The sequence below is a fragment of the Schistocerca americana genome, chromosome 1, assembly GCF_021461395.2.
Source record: "Schistocerca americana isolate TAMUIC-IGC-003095 chromosome 1, iqSchAmer2.1, whole genome shotgun sequence".
NCBI lineage: Eukaryota > Metazoa > Arthropoda > Insecta > Orthoptera > Acrididae > Schistocerca > Schistocerca americana.
This window is the reverse complement of record NC_060119.1, coordinates 287211152-287235677: the sequence shown is the minus strand read 5'-3', so window position 1 is coordinate 287235677 and position 24526 is coordinate 287211152. Positions and strand designations below refer to the sequence as shown.

Below are 24526 nucleotides of genomic sequence, written 5' to 3'. Positions count from 1 at the left end.
CTTCCTCCGACATACATCATGAGATTTCAACAAAAAATAAATTTCAGTAACCAGCACTCGTTCTTAAACTGTTCAGCGTATTTCAACAAAAAGAAGATACGATTACGTAACCTTTTTCAAAAGCCTATGCTCAAGAGCGACTGGCACAACACAAGTGTGCAAACAACAGAACGGCCTCGCGCTCCAGCTCCCGTCGTATCAACAATAGAAAAATTATTTCACCCCAGTATATGCCTTTCAGTAACAATATTCATTTAGTATAAAGTACTGAAAGATGGGGCTTCTTGTAAGTTGGAACACTCTTAAGGGTGCAACAATCTCACCTTTTCAGTATTTTCCGAATATTGTCATCAAACATGGTGGCTCTTACCCGTCCTTTTTCCATTTGCTCAACACATACTTCTCCACAGCGCAATATATGTACATCTGTTAAAACGTCGCCCACAATTCCTCTACACCCATCACACATGAACTATATGACGTCAATTCATTGCGCTAGCAACTTCTATCTACATTAACTTAAGTAATCATCGTGGTACTAGACGGAGCCGTAGAGGGGGGAACAACTGTTGGGGGAAGGCATAGACTGAAATATTGCGAGCTGACATACCAAAAATGTTTGGGCTCACATGTGGCTCCTCTTCGTCGAAATGTCATGGTTCAAACTCGTCTAGGGGTTGAACCGCACGTGTCGCATTACATGCCCTAAATTAGACACTTCTGACCCTTTGGTTAAATTGTCTGGCTGATGGCAAGTTAGCGAAACTGTATGGAACATACAACGTTAATATAACATATAATAACAGTGATAATAATATCTGGAGCTGAATTAACGACTCACAAATGATGTAGGCCACACAGTTGCGATTTGGTTAGCATAATGTTCATTCAGAAAGCAAACTAATAGCGAAAGTGGTCGTATTTAGAATTACTGTTACATTCGAGCGCATATCCACTTGACACAGTTCGATCATTCACAATCTCAGCGCGAATTAAAAGTCCAATACTCCACCTCGTTATATACGCGAAAAGTTAGTTCACATCAGGCCCGCGGCTGCTCACATCTGAGCCTAAGTCCCACGAAACCACACAGTGCGAAATTTTCTAAGTCGTTTCACTTCCTAGTTACCAAAAGACCGACCGTCCGCTTTCGCGCCTCGACCAGCACTGTCCCTCTGTCCGTCCCCGGCCGCGTTTCCCGCGCGCCGAACCCTCGCTGAACTGACTAGTCCAGTTCCCTACCCTGAAGCCGTCCATCTGATTGGCTACAACTTATTCTACATTATTTTACATTTTAACATACTTAAATAATCAAAGCTTGACCACTTTCACGTTCTAAATAAAGTAACAATAATATCCATTACATTATAAACGTTAAATTCTTTTTATGTAAAACCAATACAATTTCCTTCTTAGCTTTGAATGCCACTGCTAGTAGCCTTACATCAATATGCTTTCTGATAAATAAAGAAAAAAGTGACTGTTATGCACTAAACCTTACAACAAATATTCTATTACCTAATGATTCAATAAGTCATGCTGTCATCGTTCAGTGTGTTTTATGTGGAGAAAATATGTTGCTTAACTGAAAATACTGATAGTTTTAATTTACTATATCTCATAAACAAATCAAGTTACAGAGTTGATATTTACAACATTTGTCATTTTAATGGTGCTCTTCTATATGAAATGAAATGTCGATCGTTAAGATCAACCAAAGCGTTCAAATTTTAGCATTCAGGTCTTTGTTACAAAACTTTTTAATTTCACTTTAACAGTAAATCTTACACTATTATAGATATGATCAATATTAAAGTTTTACATTTCCAGATGTGGACTCTGACCACAATCTATTGGTTATGAACTGTAGATTAAAACTAAAGAAACTGCAAAAAGGTGGGAATTTAAGGAGATGGGACCTGGAGAACCAGAGGTGGTTGAGTGTTTCAGGGAGAGCATTAGGGAACGACTGGCAAGAATGGGGGAAAGAAATACTGTAGAAGAAGAATGGGTAGCTTTGAGAGATGAAATAGTGAAGGCAGCAGAGGATCAAGTAGGTAAAAAGACGAGGACTAATACGAATCCTTGGGTAGCAGAAGACATACTGCATTTAATTGATGAAAGCAGAAAATACAAAAATGCAGTAAATGAAGCAGGCAGAAAGGAGTACGAACGTCTCAAAAATGAGATCGACTGATATTGTAATTCAGACAGACACCTCAAAGGACCTGGAAGAGCAGCTGAACCGAATGGACAGTGTCTTGAAAGGAGGATATAAGATGAACATCAACAAAAGCAAAACGAGGATAATGGAATGTAATCGAATTAAATCGGGTGATGCTGATGGTATTAGATTGGGAAATGAGACACCTAAAGTAGTAAAGGAGTTTTGCTATTTGGGGAGCAAAATAACTGATGATGGTCGAAGTAGAGAGGATATAAAATGTAGACTGGCAATGGCAAGAAAAACGTTTCTGAAGAAGAGAAATTTAATATCCAGTATAGATTTAGGTGTCAGGACGTCTTTTCTGAATGTATTTGTATGGAGTGTAGCCATGTATGAAAGTGAAACGTGGACAACAAATAGTTTGGCCAAAAGGGGATATAAGCTTTCGAAATGTGGTGCTACAGAAGAATGCTGAAGATCAGATGGGTAGATCACGTAACTAATGGGGAGGTATTGAATAGAATTGGGGAGAAGAGGAGTTTGTGGCACAACTTGACTGGAAGAAGGGATCGGTTGGTAGGACATATTCTGAGGCATCAAGGGATCACCAATTTAGTATTGGAGGACAGCGGGGAGGGTAAAAATCGTAGAGAGAGACCAAGAGATGAATACACTAAACAGATTCAAAAGGATGTAGGTTGCAGTAGGTACTGGGAGATAAAGAAGCTTGCACAGGATAGAGCAGCATGGAGAGCTGCATCAAACCTGTCTCTGGACTGAAAACTACAACAACAACATCATCATCATAGAGATCACCATGAAAATTTATGAAGGATGGTAGATTAAAATTGCTGTGGCTTCATTCCTTGAATTACTACAGAATTATAGTTTCATAAATGTTTCCTTTTATGGCCGATCTTATTTCCGGCCATATTTAACACGCTACGTCTCCCTGGCCACAGGCAACTTCTAAGGGGTATCACTATGACGTAGGTTCTCGTCTGTCTCACTTGCACACTACAGCGCTTAGGCCTCATTCTGCACAATGGACGCCTGTGAATTTCCCCATCTCATGGCGAATCTGTGCTCTTTGTGGCACACGGTCCTGGACGACAGGGTTCCTTTCTCAGTTCCTGAGGGCTGACTCTTCCAGCCATATACTTAAATAAGAGAGAAATGCTCGTTAACTCATATGTCGAACAAATAATCCAAGTAGTTGGGTGCAAGTGCTGTTCTGAGGTGATAAGGCTGGCACAGGACTGGAAGCTGCGACGGGCCGTGTCAATCCTGTCAGAAAACTTACAGGCAAAACAAAAAAGTGTCTGCGTAAAACTGAGTAAAATTTCCTGGTCGATAGCACACTGGTAAACAGACAATCTTCTTTTCATTCCATTAGAAAGAACGGGGGCACACCTTAGCTCCCTTCGTTACAACAAATAGCTTCCCATCTCTTGCACCAAAAGACAAACATGGGCCCAGAGATGTCCATCGGCTGCAGCTGTCATCGTAACGTGGAGACATTTGGTAACAAACTTGTTGCCGCGCGGTCTTAGGCGACTTGTCACGGCCCGCGCGGCTCCCCCCGTCGGAGGTTCGAGTCCTTCCTCGGGCATGGATGTGTGTTGCTGTCCTTAGCGTAAGTTAAAGTTAGATTAAGTAGTGAGTAAGCTTAGGGACCGATAACCTCAGCATTTTGGTCCCATAAGACCTTACACACGTTTCCAAATTTATAACAACCATGTTCATAGATAACTGACTTTGCGAATCGCGGTCTTCGGCTCCACATCAAATAAAGTTTCTTTTCATTTGATTAAGTGTTGCTTGAATGCCCTTTCGGTTTCACGCAATTAAACGCAGTTGAGAGAGAAAAGTTGCCAACCCTTTCAGCATAGATATACTGGTATCATACCAACCATAGCCAGATAAGTCGCTCTCAAGAAGAAGAAGAAGAAGAAGAAGAGGATATTGGTGTTTAACGTCCCGTCGACAACAAGGTCATTAGAGACGGAGCACAAGCTCTGATTAGGGAAGGATGGGGAAGGAAGTCGGCCGTGCCCTTTCAAAGGAACCATCCCAGCATTTGCTTGGAGTGATTTAGGGAAATCACGGAAAACCTAAATCAGGATGGCAGGACGCGGGATTGAACCGTTGTCCTCCCGAATGCGAGTCCAGTGTGCTAACCACTGCGCCACCTCGCTCGGTAGTCGCTCTCAAGACTTTCCGCAGTATCTCCATGTATCTCTGCTTTATGTAACAACCACTCTTTATCACACTCGAGTCCGTAGGGAATGTGAGCATTAATATTTTGAACATTCTTCCCTTTGACGATTAAGTTGTGGCCCGAAACGCATGCTGTCGCTTGATCACACTTATCGCGAGGTTTTTTTCTATTGTTCTCGAAATTAAGCCAAATATAAAAAATACAAATTGTAATTGTCTTGATAGTTCATTAACTGACGATTTCTGTTCTGTATTCTGACTACAACAGTGTTCTTCCATTGTGTCTCTAAGCTGCCATACCATCGTTTTGCGCTGAAGCTGGAGTTCAAAAGAATTCTTTCTGATCTTTGTTCGTATCCCAGCCCTTACTCACCAGTCCAGTCAGTCTCCTGATTGGTTTGATTCGGCCCGCCACGAATTCCTCTTCAGTGCCATTCTCTTCATCTCAGAGAAGCACTTAAAACCTACATTCTCAATTAGTTGCAGATTGTATTCCAATCTCTGTTTTTCTCTACAGTATCTACCCTTTACAGCTCCCTCAAGTTGCATGGAAGTTATTCCGTGGTGTCCTAACAAATGTCCTACCACTCTATGCCGTCTTCTTGTCTGTTTTCCACATGTTCTTTCCCTCTGCGATTCTTCGGAGAATCATTTTACTCCTGGCATTATCAATCCACCTAATTTTCAGCATTCTTCTGTAGCACCGCATCTCAAATGCTTCGATCTCTTCTTTCCCTGTGTAGGTACATGGTGAAAAACGCCCCGGATATGGTAAAGTTAAAATTTATTGAAAACAAAAAATGAAACAGCGATCGACCATAAGTGTCGGCAAAGACATCATGAATGTGCGGTAAGGCGCGCAGGCAAATGGATAAATCATTATTCTTTGTACATGACTTTCTCACTCTCTCGTACGTAGGACGATGAAGATGTACAATTTAAAGTATTAATAGTGTTATGTGTTATAAGTGTGTATGAATAAGAAAATAACAGTATTAAGTATTTTCATTGAAGTGAAGCCAATTAAGGAATATTGTCCTCATTTTTTGACACGCACTGGTGTCCTTGAAGTCGGCTGCCTGCATCTACAATTGAAATGTAAGGGAGGAAGTCCGAATTGCCTAAATTCGTACAACCAGAACATTTTTAATATTGATATTGTACTACACTTCAAATTTTTTCCATTCACACATGTATATTTTTTACTTTATTATTATAACACAACTGGCGACCTGAGTGCCACGACTTCAAGGCACCGTTTGTAAGTAGGGTTTGTTAACTATTGTTACAGTAAGAAATTTCTATGACTTCGTTATTGGTCATAATGACCAATTGTCTGTATTTTCTGTTTACATGAATCACGAAGGGGAGCAAGTAATGCAAAAATTGAGGAGAAAATTTTGGAAAGGAATAAGAATTGGACACAGGTTACGTAAAATTTTCCATCGTAAGCTGTTGTGTTCGGCGCAGCAAAGATAGGAAGGCTACGCAAGCTGCTTGCATGGTTACGCTTGGTAGCGATTTAGATAGAAACCTTTTCCTCATTATTCCTTTCCTTGAATTTTATGATGGAAAATTTAGAACAACTTTTCAATGTGATACGCGTTGTCAGGAAAATATAAAGAATTTTGATACAATAGTTTGCGTATCATAATAAACGTAAAACAGGCTTTCATATCACGTTAGAATTGTCAAGTGTAATAGTTAGCAGATGAAATTTTTACCTTTTTTGTGAAACTTTAATTTTTTTATGCTCATACAACACGGCAGAAAAATATGTCAATTGTTGATAACAATACCGAAAACGCAATCAGCCTAGACGGCGTAGAATTGCGCGATCGAACAATTAAAGTTCAGGCGTCATGCATGCCTACTGCGGAAGGTTTAAGATGAGTGCCGCAGGTGAGACAAATGACGCGACGCTCCACAGCAGAATAATCTTGACGAGACAATGTCACGCATCTCCCAGAGCGATACACCGCTCATGAATGGAACATGAATCTTGACAACACTTCACAAACCCTTCATTGTCTCAGCACAAACACTAACTTTGAAGGTACAGCCGACAGCAACCACAGTAGTACAACTGACGCACTGCTATGCCAGATATTATCTAACGTAAACACGAAATTAGTATAAACACCAATTTCATTGATAAGAAACAAGATACGGACACGGTGACACAAGATCTAAATACGCTGAAATCGACGAAAAAACAAAGCATGAAATATTTTCAGAAGTTAACAGTAACATTACGGAATTAAAACAAAAGATAGATTCTTTTAACGACCATCATGATCTAGCAGAGCAAGACAGACGCAAACACAAATATTGACGCCAAAAAAACCAGTTGTGTTACAGTAGAATAGGTAACCACTGTCTTTAGCAAACTAAATAAAGACCATGAAGGTGTACCTCTAGCTGTAGAAGAGCTTACTTTGCGGGTAGCAACATTAAATGACTCAGTATGTGCTAAGAAGGGGGGGGGGGGGGAGAGAGAGAGGGGGGCAATGAAAATCTGAGTGATATCATTAGTTAAGCTGAAGCAGGTACGTTAGATAAGAGTAATACCCTTGAAGAGAAGTTAGTAACTGATTTTAAGTTATACACACATGTAGTAGAAAAGGCTATCCAGAAAAAAGAAAATCGAACAGTGAACAAGGTAAACATCAACTTACAAGTCGTGGAAATTAGGATCCGCAATCTTTTAGAAGAAAATATTACCGGATCTCTAAATATGCACGTAAATAATACACAGGCTTTTCGTCGTGTATTTCCACGCAACTTGACGGAAGCACAGAAAATCAGATTTGTCATGGGATATACGCAAGGTGACGTTCTTTTATGGGCAACTGAAGTGGCCGAACGTTGCAGTACTTATATCCAATTTGAACGAGCTTTTTCTCGACAAATACTAATCTGAGGCAGCGCTAAAAAGACTCAGACGCGAGATTTTCAACCCCGCACCGTTCAGTGGCAAATGCGGTAGTCTACGTGGATACTTCGAAAAATAGCTGAACAAGACAAGCTTCTGGACGAACCCAGTATCACAAGCAGACGTGTTAAAAATTTTGAAAAGTCATTTACCATCGCACAATAGAGAGAATTAGTCGCAACGCCAGAACACGACACTGGGTGCTTTCTGTCAGTGCTTGATTCTATCGACTTCATCTATGAGGAAAGACCTGTACCCAACAAAGCAACAGAAAATGAGGCACAACAACATAGCTACGTAAATCAGTCAGTAAAACGTGCTCTAAACACGCAAGCAAGGATGGTACAACAACAGCAAAATTACATACCCAGAAGTAACGAGTACGGTAACGGGAAAGGGAAAAACAAACGATTTAAAAGAAATTTTCAGAACAGGAGTAATTTCAATGCAGGGGCGAATTACAATCCACCATCACAAGGCCCTATGCCGAACATGAACAGAAACGGTCAACCGCAGCAGTGGCCGACGCGCGGCAACAATGTCATGCTTTTAACGCTGTACCGCAGCCGAACTTGGGGCAGCAAACTAACGGCACAGCAGCCAACGACAGAAATAGGCGAAGTACCCACACAGTGCAACTAACTGAAATTACTCCAGGTAATGAATTTAGTCACACTACGCCGTCGGAAAGCACCAGCCGGTCGTAGTTAAGCCCCAGGCTATTGACGTCTCTGGGAGTGGGGCAAAACTACAAACATGTTTCATAAGGTTTGATAAACAACGTGACGTCAAGGATGGCTTGTATCAGCATGAGTTACATACAACAAATAATGTACAGGAAGAACAAGTACAAGCAATCATTAAGGTGAAACTAATATTGACACACAGATAATTTTAGATACAGGTTCAATTACCAACCTAATCTCAAATGCATTTTTCTGTGAATTGAAGAGGCAAATTGCCAACACTTCCTGTGCAAAATTGCAAGGTGCAAACTGCTGCAGGCAGTAAGAATAAATTGGTTAAACATCAGGCATTTATTCCATTGCAAATTGAACATTTTAGTGAAGTGAAATTTTCTTATAATTGACAAACTTATAGTTAATTGTCTTATTGGCATGGACACCTTTAGAACATACAAAACACAGATTGACATAGGTAATGGTAAATGCCATTTTTATGTAAAGGATCAGATTTTTTTTCTGTTGATTTAGTCAAAACACCTGATGAAAATAACAAAAACAAACCAGAGTCAAATGTGATAGTACAGTATTTCTTTCCAACTGTAGATTTCACAAACAACTTTGATACTGAACGAGAAGTAAACACTGAGGTTAGTTACGAAATGGTAGAGCAGAAGCTAAGTGAGCCACAGATACTAAATGATATGCAATGGCAAGAACTTTCTAACGTAAATAACAAGTTTGTAAATGTTTTCAGTAAGGAGTCAGGAGTAATCAACGGCTATGAATATAAATTTGAAGCCTATCCACATGGAACATTGTGTGTTATGTCATATCCTATCCCATGGGCAAAACGAGAGACAGTAAGGGAAGAGATCATTCATATTATGAAATGGGGAATTATGCTACATTAATTTACACGCTATTGTAGTCCTGTATTACCAGTAAGTAAACCAGATGGGCCTGTAAGATTAGTTCTCCATGCTAAAGGTATCAAAAAGATTATAGTACCGGTACATGTAAGACCAGACAACTTGGACGAACAGCTTCTAAAGTTTTACAATAAAAAAAATATTTCAGTATACTCGATCTGAGGGTGTCCTTCTGGCAAATAAAGTTCCACGAAGAAAGTCTAAAATATACAGCATTTGTTGGTGGTGGCAGAAGTTTCGAATTTCGTGTTCTATCTTTTGGACTGAACATTAGTGCAGGCGTGTTTATATCTGCATTGGAAAAGGTTTTAGGACCAGAATTGCTTAGCAAAGTCACTGTTTATGTAGACGACATGCTAATACCCACACCCACTTGGTTAGAACATATCAGGCTGATTGAACAGGTGCTTCAACAATTTGTAGATTACAGAGTAACAGCCAATTTAAAAAAGTCTAGTTTTGGTAGGGAGAAAGTACAAGGTATATTACCTGATCGGAAAAAATTGATACCATACGCAATTGTCCAGCTCCAAGGAATAAAAACCAACTAAAAGCTTTAAGACTAGTATCTTTTCTTCGTAAATTCATACAACTGATGGACAGTGATGCATTGCCTAACTAGTTGCAAAAAAAAATTTAAAAAAATAAAATAGGCCTTCGTTATGGTATAAGTGTCAGGAGGATTTTAATAACATTAAGCGGGCATTAGTCATTGCAAACATTCTTGGCCACCCTGACATGTCAAAGGATTTTTGTCTACGCACAGATGCCAATTCTCTATGGACTTGTCTCCTTGAGCGACGTCTTATGCATGGTCTCGATCGTCTTTACTCATTGTGCATCGACAATGGCTTTCGTTTTTCCACTGAAAAAACCATTTGCATGAATTTCTGGCGGCGCAATTGGTTTCTTCCATCTTGGGCCTATTGCACTTCCATTCGATAAAACTATGAAATTCTTGGGGCTCATGCTCGATCGGAAACTCCCTTGGTCCTCCCATGTCTCTTACCTGGCTTCCCGCTGTATGCCGTTCCTCAATATCCTATGTGTCGTCAGCATTACTTCCTGGGGAGCGGATCAGGCCACCATCCTCCATTGTCTGTTCGAAATGGTTGTTCCATTTATGCATCTGCACGTCCATCCATCTTCATGCTGTATCAGTACAATCCACCAACGTGGCATCCGTTTGGCCACTGACGCATTTTACACTGGCCTGGCCAGAAACTGCCAAACTACTGCTGTCAGATAGCCGGGATTTTCTCCTCAGCAAATAGGCATTCCATTAGCCTGCCATGCCTGATCACCCATCCTATGCCTCCTCCTTTGTTCACTCCTTTGATTGCCAGTATGGGGTACAACCCTTCTCTGTTACTTCCTGGAGTTCAGTTTCAGCTATTGCTCCAGCAGCTTAACTTAGCACTACTTGGCACTTTCCCAATAGGTGTGAGCCCTTCACCACTTTGGCTTCGTGTGCAAGTTCCTATTCACTTTGGACTTATTCACATCCTAAGGACCCTACTCCAGACTCGTTCTATCGCCATAAGTTTCTCGATCTTCACATGGAACATTGTGATAGTACTTTCATGTAAACTGATTGCTCTCGGACTCACTGTGATGCCGAGTGTCTCTTCATCCTTGACACCGAAGATTTTCAGTATCGGCTTCCAGAACACTGATTCATATTAGTGCACAGCTCTTCTTCCTGTATCATGACCACAGTACATCCGGGCGATACAGACTTTGCAATTGTCATCTGCTCAAACTTTCTAAGTGCCCTTCTGAGCCTCTGTGTGCTGCACACCATCCAGCCCATAGTGCAACAGGTCCAAGAAAGCTTCCACTTGCTGTTGAGGGAGCTACTGTGATGTTCTTGTGGGTTCCTGGTCACATTGGTATGAAAGGAAATGAGGCTGCTGACGCTATTGCCAAGGCTGCAGGCCTCCTCCTTCAGTCCGCCAAAGGGGTTCACAGTTCTTTTGTGAGGTTTTGCAAGGTGCACACAGGCCACCGAGCTATTGCAACCAATTCTTCTTTGTCTGGCTATTCATCTAAGCGTCTGCCACCCAGTCCGCAGCTTCTCGTGCCTGTGATCATCTTGGCAAGGTCATGTGCTGCAGATGTGACGTCAAGCCGCACATCCCTCCACCTATGCGGTGCTTTGGTGCTTGTGTTTCGAACATGTCTTCCCTCTGTACGGCAGACCCTTTGTGTGGTGACTGTGGCCACCCACTCCATGAGGGAAGCCCCTATGTTCTGTCACCTGTGTGTCAATTGTGCTGACTGCCACACCCTTCGCTCGCCAGATTGCCAGGCTTACAAGGGAGAAAAGAAGATCAAAGAATAAAAGTCCTTGGCTGTCCTGTCTTGCACTGAGTCTCGCCAAAAGTATGAGAGACTCCATCCAGTGTCACTATCTTCAACTTATGCCTCTGTTACATTTCCTCCTCTTCCCTCGTCTTTACCCCAGCCCCTCCCTCTCTCCCTTCCCTCTGCCCTGCAGTTCCCACGACCTTCCATCAGGGAACCACCCTCCCCCCTCCTCGGCCGAAGAAAAGCCCCCTTCTTTGGTATGTGCCAGTGAAAGGGCTCCCTCCTGGGACCTCTCTCCCTGGTGTCTCTCAGACCAGAAGACTCTTACCACCACTCGGCCTTGAAGCGCACCATCTGTGCGCCCCGAGGTCTCCAGCTCTCTCTAAGTTTCAGATCTTGCAGAAACCTGTACTCCGCCTGTGCCCAGCCCTCCCCCACCTCGGAAAGAGAGGAACAAGAACCATAAATCCCAAGACAATGCGCCCCCCCAGTGCCCCCGGAGGTGCCATCTTCCCCCTCTCATCCTGAGTGATATTTGGGGATGTCACCCCATCCTTGTCGGTGACCATTACTGACAAAGTGACATGACCTCCTCCATGGCTTCTTCATGGCTACCCTGGCCTCTCACCACACAATCATCCAGTGGAATTGCAGTGGATACTATAGTCACCTACCAGAAATGCAACACCTTGTCTCCTCCTATCCTGCCTTTTGTATTGTTCTTATAGAAACTCATTTCCGTGATAGCCACTCTCCAACATTTTGTGGTTGTCAGTTTGTGTCGGAACCAAGCTGGCCCCGGGGTAGCTTCTGGTGGGGACTGCACTTTGGTTCACTATGATGTCCTTACTGACTGGATTCCCCTACATAACAACTTGGAAGCAGTAGTAGTTAGAGTGCACATGACTTTGGCAATCAGCATTTGCAATGTCTACCTCGCTCCAGGTAGGCCACTTCTTACATTGCACTGTCTACCTTTATCCAACAATTCCCATCCATTTCTTCTCCTTCGGGACTTCAACGCTCACTATCCACTGTGGGGGAGTGTCACTTCAATGGGTAGGGGTATCCTAATTGACGAACTTATCACAGATCTCGATTTCTGCCTTCTCCGTGATGGTTCCCCTACCCACTTCACTGCTGCTCATGGCACCTTCTCTGCTATCGATCTCACTATCTCTTCCACTGTTTTTGTGGCTTCCCTATATCGGTCATCCCATGATAACTTTTGTGACAGTGACCACTTCCCAGTGATTCTATCGTTCCCCTGCTGCCGCCAGGCAGACAGGCTCCCATGTTGGGCATTCTGCAGGGCCAATTGGCCTTCATATAATTCTGCTGTGCATTTCACACCTCCCTCTCGAATTCCATTGATGTTGTAGTCGTGCAATACATCTCTGCAACTATTCTTCATGCTGCTGGTACTGCTGTCTCCCTATCCACAGGTCCTGCTCGACATCGACCGGTACCATGGTGGACCAAGGAAGTTGCAGTCGCGATCCAGGACTGCCGATGAGTGCTGCAGCGACTTACGCTACACACTTTACAGATCAACCTCCTTACTTTGTCTCCATGCTAAGGCTCGTTACCTTATTAAGCAGAGTAAAAAGGAATGCTGGGAGCACTATGTTTCCTCTCTGGGGACGCATGCCTCTTCATTACAGGTTTGATCCAAGCTCCATAGGCTTCTGGGCTGCCAGTGACAGTCGACTGTCCAGGGTCTGAACCTCAAAGATGCTCTGTGCACTGATCCATTGGTTCTTGCAGACCACCTTGTGACTCTTTGCGACGGCATCATTGTCCTCTTCCTATCCAACTAGCTTGCTCCAGCAGAAACAGAGTTGAACAGACCCCCCTCTGTTTCATCCCGCACCACATTGAGCCTTATAATGCACCCTTCACTGAATGGGAATTGGTGCAGGCTCTTAGCTCTTCACACGAGACACAGCTCCAGGCCCAGAGTCCATCCACAACCAGATGATCCAACACTTGGACGTTCCCCAGAGGCAACAGCTCCTCCGGGTCTTCAACCACATTTGACTCACAGGTGCTTTTCAGTCACAATGGCGAGACAGTATAGTTATCCCCGTCCTTAAGCCCAGGAAAAGCTCAATGTCTGTAGACAGCTGCTGCCCAATTATCTTAACGAATGTACTTCGTTATCTGCTCGAAAGGATGGTCAACTTCAAATTATGTAGGGTGCTCGAATCTTGGGGCCTTTTGTCCCCCCATCAGTGTGGCTTCATTGGCAGGGCGATCTCCAAACGACCATTTCCTCCGATCGGAATCAGCCATCCAACAGGCCTTCACTCACCGCAGGCACCTTGTCGCAGTCTTCTTTGGCCTACATAAGGCGTATGACATGGCTTGGCGCCATCACATTTTACTTACCTCCATGACTGGGGCTTCCATGGTCCCCTTATGACTATTAGCCATGAGTTTTCATCTTACTGGATCTCCTGGGTTCGAGTTGGCACGACACTCAGCATCCCTCACATTCCGGAGAATGGTATCCCACAGGGTTTCGTGCTAAGTGTCACACTCCTCCTCATTGCCATCAATGGGCTTGTGACCTCTGTTGGGCCTCCGGTTACCCCAGCATTGTACGTCGACGATTTTCACATTTGGTGCAGCTCCCACTCGGTAACATCTGTTGTGAACCAGCTGTAAGGCGCCATCCAACAGGCCTGTGCGTGGGCCACCGCCCATAGCTCCCAGTTTTCTCCTTCCAAAATGCGGGTTATGCGTTTTTGTTATCGACCTACAGTACACCCCAACCCAAAACTTTATTTAGGCAACCAGCTCTTTGATGTTCTAGCACAGTCTCGTTTCTTGGGCCTTATTTTCGATAACAGGCTGACATGGCTGCCCCACATTTGCCACATACACACACAATGTATGTGGAAGCTTAATGTTTTCCACCTCCTGGCCCACACATCTTGGGGAACAGACTGTTTCACTCTTCTCCATCTTTACCATGCTCTGGTCATGATAGTCAGGTTTATGGCTCCGCAGGTCCTTCCACTTTGAAACTCCTTGACCCTGTCCATCATTGTGGGGTGTGTCTGGCTACTGGTTTCTTTGACACTAGTACTGTTGTTAGTCTCCTCACAGAAGTGGGGATTCCCTCTCTACACATCAGATGGAGCCAACTCCTTGTTTCTTACACAATCACCATTCGCCAATTCCCTGACCATCCTCTGTACCCTGTGCTCTTTGTCAATGATGGAGGTCTCAATCCTAACACCCGGCCATGGGCAGGATTGTCGGTTGGCATGTGTGTCACTTCCCTCTGTTGGGACCTCCATCTCTCCTCACTGGACTGCATCCCATGTCTTTCCTCCCATACCCTCCGTTGGATGGTGCCTAGACCACAGATTAGGACCACGCTGTTCCAGGGTCTCTGTGTCTCTGGTGTCTTCTATGTGCCATCTTTTATGCTGATGGTTCTAAGACAGTCAATAAGGTGGGATATGCTTTCGCGTTTCCTACTGGCTTCGAACTCCACTTATTGCTGGGATCACGTAGTGTGTTCACAGCAGAGCTTCTAGCCATTCACAGAGCCCTCCTTTTTGTTTCTCAGGCCTTCCTCCACAGTGTTTTAATTCGTTCAGACTCCATGAGCAGCCAGCAGGCTATCTACCGATGCTAGTCTCGCCACCCTTTGGCCTCTGCTACCCATGACCACCTCTCTACCCATGTGCCGCCTGTTCAGTCGTCTTTCTCTGGCTCCCAATTCATTTGGGCATCCTAGGGAAATGAATTGGCTGACCATTTGGCTAAAGAAGCAGATACTCATCCCCCCCCCCCCCCCCTTCATTTCCTTTCATGACTCCAGTTACGGATATGCGGATCCACGTCAAACCTCTCTTAGTCCAAAAGTGGAATGCCATCTAGAGTGCTACTGCTCATAGTAATAAACTCTGCACAATCAAGAAGTCTACTGCAGTTTGGCGCTCTTCCTTCCGCTCCTCTCGGAAGAAGTCCACTATTTCATGCTGTTTACGCATTTGTCATACCCAGCTCTCCCCTGGTTTCCTACTGCATAACGACTCACCCCCCAGAATGTCTGATAATATCTCACATATTGGTAGGCTGTCTCCTTCCTTCGGCCCTTTGTGTTAAGTATAGTCTTCCCAATTCCTTAAATTTAATATTAGCAGACAATTGACGGAGGACTGAAGTGGTCCTTAGTTTCCTCTGTGAAAGTTGGTTTTACTTCCAGATATAAGGTTCCACTTTTGTCTTGGAGCAGGGACAGGTAGGTTGTGGTTGGGACTTCTTGTAGTCTTCTCGGACTGTGACCCCATGACCGCACCCCTTTTTTCCAGTTTTTTAGATTCGGTCTCCCCTTTTATGCCTTTACTGGGTGTGTTTAGTAACCTTTTTTTTTTATATAATTTGACTCCCCTGACTGGACCGTCCATTCTTAGCAGACCCTTTTTTCTTCTGTGGCTCACTTTGGAATTACAGTACTGATGTCCTCGCCGTTTGGTCCCATAACCCCTCTGTCAATCAATCAATCCTCCTTTGGCCTGCTAGCTCTTCCTTTCCTTCGGATAATCTCCGTGTTGCCTTTTGTCGGCAGATGGTGTCACTTTGGCATCTTCCGTTCATGGGAACAAGCTCCGCGGAATTAAACCTCTCCCAACTCTTTGGCCGACTTCCTCTCGGCCCTCTCGCCGCAAGGAGACGTGTTCAGCTAGGCTGCGTATTGGGGACTGCCTTTTTAGCCATAGCCATTTAAGTGGTGATCCCCCGCTACGTTGTTCCCATTGTCATCAACCTCCGATGGTTCGCCATCTCCTGACGGACCATCGTTCTTCATTTTAGCCACTTACGTTGTAATTTAAGTTTGCTGTCAGAGTTATTTGCCTTTTTAGCGAACAACGCGCGCTGTCTACAGCGGTTTACTTTCTATCCGTCGTATCAATATGATGGACACACAACCTTTATCCCAGGAGCTCCGTTGTCTTATGGCGTATCTTGGGGCACTTTCTCCAAGAGAAGGTCCCTGTTTCAGCTGTCTCTCCTTTTGTCGATTGAGCTTAACGTTTAGTCGTTTTTAACTCCTTTTTTGTCTTCGTGACCTACGTTTCTGACGTACGACCTTAGCTGTTTTTGTACGCTAAAACGAAACAAAACAACCCTTTTTACCCGAGCACTTCGTTCTTGGTTTTCCATTTTTGTACATACTGTATCTTGTACCATAATATATCTTGTACATATTGTATTTTCCTGTAGCTTACATATATTTTTCTCAGCATTTCGAACATCTTGCACCATTTAACAGTGTCTGAAGCTTTTTCTAAGTCGATATGAACGTGTCGTGTTTTTTCTTCAGTCCTGCTTTCATTATAACAACGTGAGAGCTGCCTCTATGCTGCCTTTAACTTCCTGAAAGCCAAAATTGTCATACAGATCATCAATGTTCTTTTCGATTCTTCTGTATATTATTGTCGGCAGCTTCGATACGTGAGCTGTTAAGATGATTGTGCGATAATTCCCGCGCTTGTCTGCTCTTGCAGTCTTCCGATGATGTTTTTCTGAAAGAGTGTTTATCGCCACTGATATATATTTTATGCAGTGAAGCAGACATTAAATGAAAGCGAAATACGCCTGTTAGTAGAACAATACGTTTGATGGTGTAAACAAGACGATACCTCTTTTAGTCATTGACCGTCTACTTCATTAGTTGTTCTTTTTGGTCGACATTGACGTGAAGTGAAGTAGAAGTGGATAGTTCCTGTGAATTATTATGGGTGGAGTTTACACTCAACAACCGAGCTAGGTTAATGATTGGCTCCTTTTACCGACCTCCCGACTCAGCAGCATTAGTGGCAAAAAAACTGAGAGAAAATTTGGAATACAATTCACATAAATTTTCTCAGCATGTTATAGTCTTAGGTGGAGATTTCAATTTACCAGATATAGACTGGGACACTCAGATGTTTAGGACGGGTGGTAGGGACAGAGCATCGAGTGACATTATACTGAGTGCACTATCCGAAAATTACCTCGAGCAATTAAACAGAGAACCGACTCGTGGAGATAACATCTTGGACCTACTGATAACAAACAGACCCGAACTTTTCGACTCTGTATGTGCAAAACAGGGAATCAGTGATCATAAGGCCGTTGCAGCATCCCTGAATATGGAAGTTAATAGGAATATAAAAAAAGGGAGGAAGGTTTATCTGTTTAGCAAGAGTAATAGAAGCCAGATTTCAGACTACCTAAAAGATCAAAACGAAAATTTCTGTTCCGACACTGAAAATGTTGAGTATTTATGGAAAAAGTTTAAGGCAATCGTAAAATGCGTTTTAGACAGGCACGTGCCGAGTAAAACTGTGAGGGACGGGAAAAACCCACCGTGGTACAACAACAAAGTTAGGAAACTACTGCGAAAGCAAAGAGAGCTTCACTCCAAGTTTAAACGCAGCCAAAACCTCTCAGACAAACAGAAGCTAAACGATGTCAAAGTTAGCGTAAGGAGGGCTATGCGTGAAGCGTTCAGTGAATTCGAAAGTAAAATTCTATGTACCAACTTGACAGAAAATTCTAGGAAGTTCTGGTCTTACGTTAAATCAGTAAGTGGCTCGAAACAGCATCTCCAGACACTCCGGGATGATGAAGGCATTGAAACAGAGGATGACACGCGTAAAGCTGAAATACTAAACACCTTTTTCGAAAGCTGTTTCACAGAGGAAGACCGCACGAACGAAAAAATGGCTGACATCGAAATAAGTGTTCAAGGAATAGAAAAGCAACAGAGGAAAGTCCACTGGACCTGACGGGATACCAATTCGATTCTACACAGAGTACGCGAAAGTACTTGCCCCCCTTCTAACAGCCGTGTACCGCAAGTCTCTAGAGGAACGGAAGGTTCCAAATGATTGGAAAAGAGCACAGGTAGTCCCAGTCTTCAAGAAGGGTCGTCGAGCAGATGCGCAAAACTATAGACCTATATCTCTGACGTCGATCTGTTGTAGAATTTTAGAACAAGTTTTTTGCTCGAGTATCATGTCGTTTTTGGAAACCCAGAATCTACTATGTAGGAATCAACATGGATTCCGGAAACAGCGATCGTGTGAGACCCAACTCGCTTTATTTGTTCATGAGACCCAGAAAATATTAGATACAGGCTCCCAGGTAGATGATATTTTTCTTGACTTCCGGAAGGCGTTCGATACAGTTCCGCACTGTCGCCTGATAAAGTAAGAGCCTACGGAATATCAGACCAGCTGTGTGGCTGGATTGAAGAGTTTAAGCAACAAAACACAGCATGTTGTTCTCAATGGAGAGACGTCTACAGACGTTAAAGTAACCTCTGGCGTGCCACAGGGGAGTGTTATGGAACCATTGCTTTTCACAATATATATAAATGACCTAGTAGATAGTGTCGGAAGTTCCATGTGGCTTTTCGCGGATGATGCTGTAGTATACAGAGAAGTTGCAGCAATAGAAAATAGTAGCGAAATGCAGGAAGATCTGCAGTGAATAGGCACTTGGTGTAGGGAGTGGCAACTGACCCTTAACATAGACAAATGTAATGTATTGCGAATACATAGAAAGAAGGATCCTTTATTGTATGATTATATGATAGCGGAACAAACACTGGTAGCAGTTACTTCTGTAAAATATCTAGGAGTATGCGTGCGGAACGATTTGAAGTGGAATGATCACATAAAATTAATTGTTGGTAAGGCGGGTACCAGGTTCAGATTCATTGGGAGAGTCCTTAGAAAATGTAGTCCATCAACAAAGGAGGTGGCTACAAAACATTCGTTCGACCTATCTTGAGTATTGCTCATCAGTGTGGGATCCGTACCAGATCGGGTTGACGGAGGATACAGAGAAGATCCAAAGAAGAGCGGTGCGTTTCGTCACAGGGTTATTTGGTAAGCGTGATAGCGTTACGGAGATGTTTAGCAAACTGAAGCGACGGACTCTGCAAGAGAGGCGCTCTGCATCGCGGTGTAGCTTGGCTCTGGCTCTGAGCACTATGCGACTTAACTTCTGAGGTCATCAGTCGCCTAGAACTTAGAACTAATTAAACCTAACTAACGTAAGGACATCACACACATCGATGCCCGAGGCAGGATTCGAACCTGCGACCGTAGCGGTCGCTCGGTTCCAGACTGTAGCGCCTAGAACCGCACGGCCACTCCGGCCTGCTGTGTAGCTTGCTGTCCAGGTTTCGAGAGGGTGCGTTTCTGGATGAGGTGTCGAATATATTGCTTCCCCCTACTTATACCTCCCGAGGAAATCACGAATGTAAAATTAGAGAGATTAGAGCGCGCACGGAGGCTTTCAGACAGTCGTTCTTCCCGCGAACCATACGCGACTGGAACAGGAAAGGGAGGTAATGACAGTGGCACGTAAAGTGCCCTCCACCACACACCGTTGGGTGGCTTACGGAGTATAAATGTAGATGTAGATGTAGAGCTGTAGAATGCGGATAAACCAGGGAGAACAGGCATCGGAAGCTGATCCGACTGAAAATGATGTCCTGAACTTGCCTCGGCTGGAGGGCAGTGGCTGCAGCGGCTCATTAGGGTCCTGTACAGTAGTGGTTGTTTTGTTGTGGCACATACGTCATTACGGGAGCACGGGTGGCTCTCATGAATAATGTAGCGGGCGGACAGCCGCCGTCCTTGCTGGCTACGGGGTCACTGATCTGGCGGCAGCGGCCAACTGGACGGCCCGAGCGCGCCTTGCGGCACGTGTGCCCCCGCACCGCGCCTGACAGCTGCCAACAACCAACTCTCCGACGCGAACGCCAGAGATAAATGAGTAAGCTCAAAAGTGTTGCCTGCGTGGCGTCACTAGAGATGAAAAGCCACCAGTCTCCTGTCGACTCAACTGGGGCACCGCAAGTGCGCTGCTGGCTCTTGTTGATCGCCCTAAACCAAAATAATCCAACCACATCATTCTTCTACATCATTACTTACATACATCAGCGGCAGCAGCAGTATTTGCCTGCATCAGTATCATCTACAGCATTATTATCTAAGTCGTCATAAAACCAACAACTATTCCTCCTAAGCCACTTGTTGGTAGGAATTGATTTTTAGGTAAAAAGACGAGGGCTAGCAGAAATCCTTGGGTAACAGAAGAAACATTGAATTTAATTGATGAAAGGAGAAAATATAAAAATGCAGTAAATGAAACAGGCAAAAAGGAATACAAATGTCTCAAAAATGAGATCTGCAGGACGTGCAAAATGGCTAAGCAGGGATGGCTAGAGGACAAATGTAAGGATGTAGAGGCTTATCTCACTAGGGGTAAGATACTGCCTACAGGAAAATTAAAGCGACCTGTAGACATAAGAGAACCACTTCTATGAATATCAAGAGCTCAGATGGAAACCCAGTTCTAAGCAAAGAAGGGAAAGCAGAAAGGTGGAAGGAGTATATAGAGGGTCTATACAAGGGCAATGTACTTGAGGACAATATTATGGAAATGGAAGAGGATGTGGATGAAGATGAAATGGGAGATACGATACTGCGTGAAGAGTTTGACAGAGCGCTGAAAGACCTAAGTCAAAGCAAGGCCCCGGGAGTAGACAACATTCCATTAGAATTACTGACGGCCTCGGGAGAGCCAGTCCTGACAAAACTCTACCATCTGGTGAGCAAGATGTATGAGACAGGCGAAATTTCCTCAGACTTCAAGAACAATATAATAATTCCGATCCCAAAGAAACCAGATGCTGACAGATGTGAAAATTACCGAACTATCAGTTTAGTAAGTCAAGGCTGCAAAATACTAACGCGAATTCTTTACAGACGAATGGAAAAACTGGTAGAAGCCGACCTTGGGAAGATCAGTTTGGGTTCCGTAAAAATGTTGGAACACGCGAGCCAATACTGACCCTACTACTTAACTTAGAAGCTAGATTAAGGAAAGGCAAACCTGCGTTTCTAGCATTTGTAGACTTAGAGAAAGCTTCTGACAATGTTGACTGGAATACTCTTTCAAATTCTAAAGTTGGCAGGGGTAAAATACAGGGAGCGAAAGGCTACTTACAATTTGTACAGAAACCAGATGGCAGTTATAAGAGTCGAGGGGCATGAAAGAGAAGCAGTGGCTGGGAAGGGAGTGATACAGGGTTGTAGCCTCTCCCCGATGTTGTTCAATCTGTATATTGAGCAAGCAGTGAAGGAAACAAAAGAAAACTTCGGAGTAGGTATTAAAATCCGTGGAGAAGAAATTAAAACTTCGAGGTTCGCTGATGACATTGTAATTCTGTCAGAAACAGCAAAGGACTTGGAAGAGCAGTTGAACGGAATTGACAGTGTCGTGAAAGGAGGGTATAAGGTGAACATCAACCAAAGCAAAATGAGGATAATGGAATGTACTCTAATTAAGTCGGGTGATGCGGAGGGAATTAGATTAGGAAATGACACACTTAAAGTAGTAAAGGAGTTTTGCTATTTGGGGAGCAAAATAACTGATGATGGTCGAAGTAGAGAGGATATAAAATGTAGACTGGCAATGGCAAGGAAAGTGTTTCTGAAGAAGAGAAATTTGTTAACATGGAGTATAGGTTTAAGTGTCAGGAAGTCGTTTCTGAAAGTATTTGTATGGAGTGTAGCCAAGTATGTAAGTGAAACATGGCCGATAAATAGTTTGGACAAGAAGAGAATGGAAGCTTTCGTAATGTGGTTCTACAGAAGAATGCTGAAGATTAGATGGGTAGATCATATAACTAATGAGGAGGTACTGAATAGGATTGGGGAGAAGAGAAGTTTGTGGCACAACTTGACTAGAAGAAGGGATCGGTTGGTAGGACATGTTCTGAGGCATAAAGGAATCACCAATTTAGTATTTGAGGGCAGCGTGGAGGGTAAAAATCATAGAGGGAGACCAAGAGATGAATACACTAAACAGATTCAGAAGGATGTAGGTTGCAGTAGGTACTGGGAGATGCTTTCACAGGATAGAGTAACATGGAGAGCTGCATCGTACCAGTTTCAGGACTGAAGACAACAACAACAACAACCGCCACCAGTACGCTACGTATCACCGAAACGTACATTGGTGAGCAAAACTTAAGGACGAATATGACATTCGCGTTATATGTGCGTGCCAGTTAACGTAGCTCGATGAAACATGCACCATACATACAAAGAACTGCTACCGCTTGGCGCAGAAGGTAACTGGAAGAAGTACGCAATGAGACACATGGTCATTGATGTTTATGGGCGTGCTGCCGTACGTCCCCCAAAGCATCCCACAAGTGCTCGATGGGTTTTAAGTCGTAATGAACAGAGCAGTCCAATCGCCGAATATGCTCTCGTTCCAAGAGCCTGTCCACCTGCGCTGTTCGATGCGAGTCGTCCGTAGCCGTCCATAAAAAGGAAGTCAGGACCCAATGCACCTATGAAAATACGCCCATGGGGAAAGAAAACGGTGTCACAATGACGTCGCCCTGTCTAACAATACCACCACCTGCAAAGTAGGTTAGAAATCAGATTGATAATGTTGCTCACGCAGCATATGTTCGCTTTATCGGGCAACAACACAGTGGATGGTATCGTCAGAATGGAAATAACGTCACTGAAAAAAAGTCATTAATTTTGGCACTTATATTGAATGGATTCCCACGTATATTTCGTCGAAGTTATGGCTCATCTTGTTGATTCTAGGTTGATTACATTTTGACTGCTAGAAGGTCCAGATCTGTGTTTTAACAATATTTGAAGACCTAACAAATGTGTTTTTCAGGAAATTCTTAATGATCAAACAATCCCAGATCAGAACAATGGTATGGTAAAAATAATTTTTGACTTGGTGTTCACGATCCACATTTTTATTAAACTTCTTGTAAATTCACATATACTTCTTCTTAATTGTCACATCATCAAGAAATCAGTTTTGTATCAATCTTCATGTATTTAATTTCCACTTTAACCAAACACAATACTTGACTGTTCTTTTACAAAGCGAAATAACAATCTAACTTCTGCAAAGTGAAACAAGAACTGCTCTGTGCGCATTCGCGCCAAAAAGGTTACAAATAAGTCAAAGATTACGACAGTCTCACAGAAATGAATACACACATGAACCATATCACCGTAATTATTGATACATCGGAGTATCTATACATTAATAAAACCAAATGTGAATATTGTCACAAAAATGTCTGTTACTTCGCAGAAAAGTAGTAAGATATTACTGGTATCGGGAACTGGGGTTGGAGTGCCGTAATGGTCACGTGAATAAAGAACCATTACACCTGAAAGTATGCCCTGCTCATAGATTTAGAGATCATTACGCTCATGTGCATTAGGCCTCCCCACACCATAAATCTGGACCATCAAAACGGTCATGTTCGACTATGTTCCTGGATGCATTGCAATCTCGCCTTAGGAGACCATAATCGATTTGGTGGTCTGTGTGTTACGTTGGAGGTAGCCATAATGTTGTATAATCGTGCTGACCTCCGAATCTTTGAACATATACACCTTTCGGTCAACATTATTGTGTCGTTATAGTGTTTCCCCATGTGCGTCTTTTGAGGGGTGAATTCATTTTTACGGATGACAAAGCCTGACAACGCAGTTGGAGGTGGTGATGGAACGATAGGTGAATGGACTGGCCAGCCTGTTCTTCCGACTTAAACACATGTTGAGTGTGTCGGGGAGATGTGCAGCAGCACGTTCGCTTGCACTAACGAGCATCCAACAGTTGTAAACCGAGCAGATGGAGGAATGGGGCGTCCTATGACAGGAACTCCCTGTGGCCGGCATGGGAGCACGTTGCAGAGCATACGTTGCCCTTCGTGGTGATCTCTCACCCTATTAAGAACCACGTCTCGGTTTTGTAATGTTCAGGTGACCACTATAACTCGCGGCGACTTTAGTGTAATTACTGTCTTCGAATGAAACTTCGTTCCCGTCAGTCTCACTGCGTACTTCTTTCAGTTACCACTATACTACAGCAGTTCTTTGTATGTATGGTCCAAGTTTGATCGTGGTATGTTACTTGGCAGTGACGCAGCACGCAAAAATCAGTTTCGCCCTTAAGTGTACTTCACAGAACTTACTTCCTACGTACATCTACATAAGCATACAAGTGTGTCCTTAAAAGTTCATAAAATCGACCCATTAGTAGCGCTATTGAAAGGTGATATTAGTATTGTTTTTGAAGTTTGTCATTTGTTGTTGTTAAAGCAGTGGTAGCCAAGAAATTTTCTCAAGTAGTTTACAGTGAGCGTTTAAAAAAGAAATAGTACTGTGGAAGAGCGTTTAAAGAAATAGTTACTTCTTCT

General features: G+C 43.5%; 1 protein-coding gene across 2 annotated transcripts in view; it reads left to right on the top strand.

Moving 5' to 3' along the window:
- LOC124594690 (kelch-like protein 26) overlaps nucleotides 1-24526 on the top strand; it is a 309492-nt gene that overhangs the window by 103674 nt on the left and 181292 nt on the right. The window lies entirely within an intron of this gene.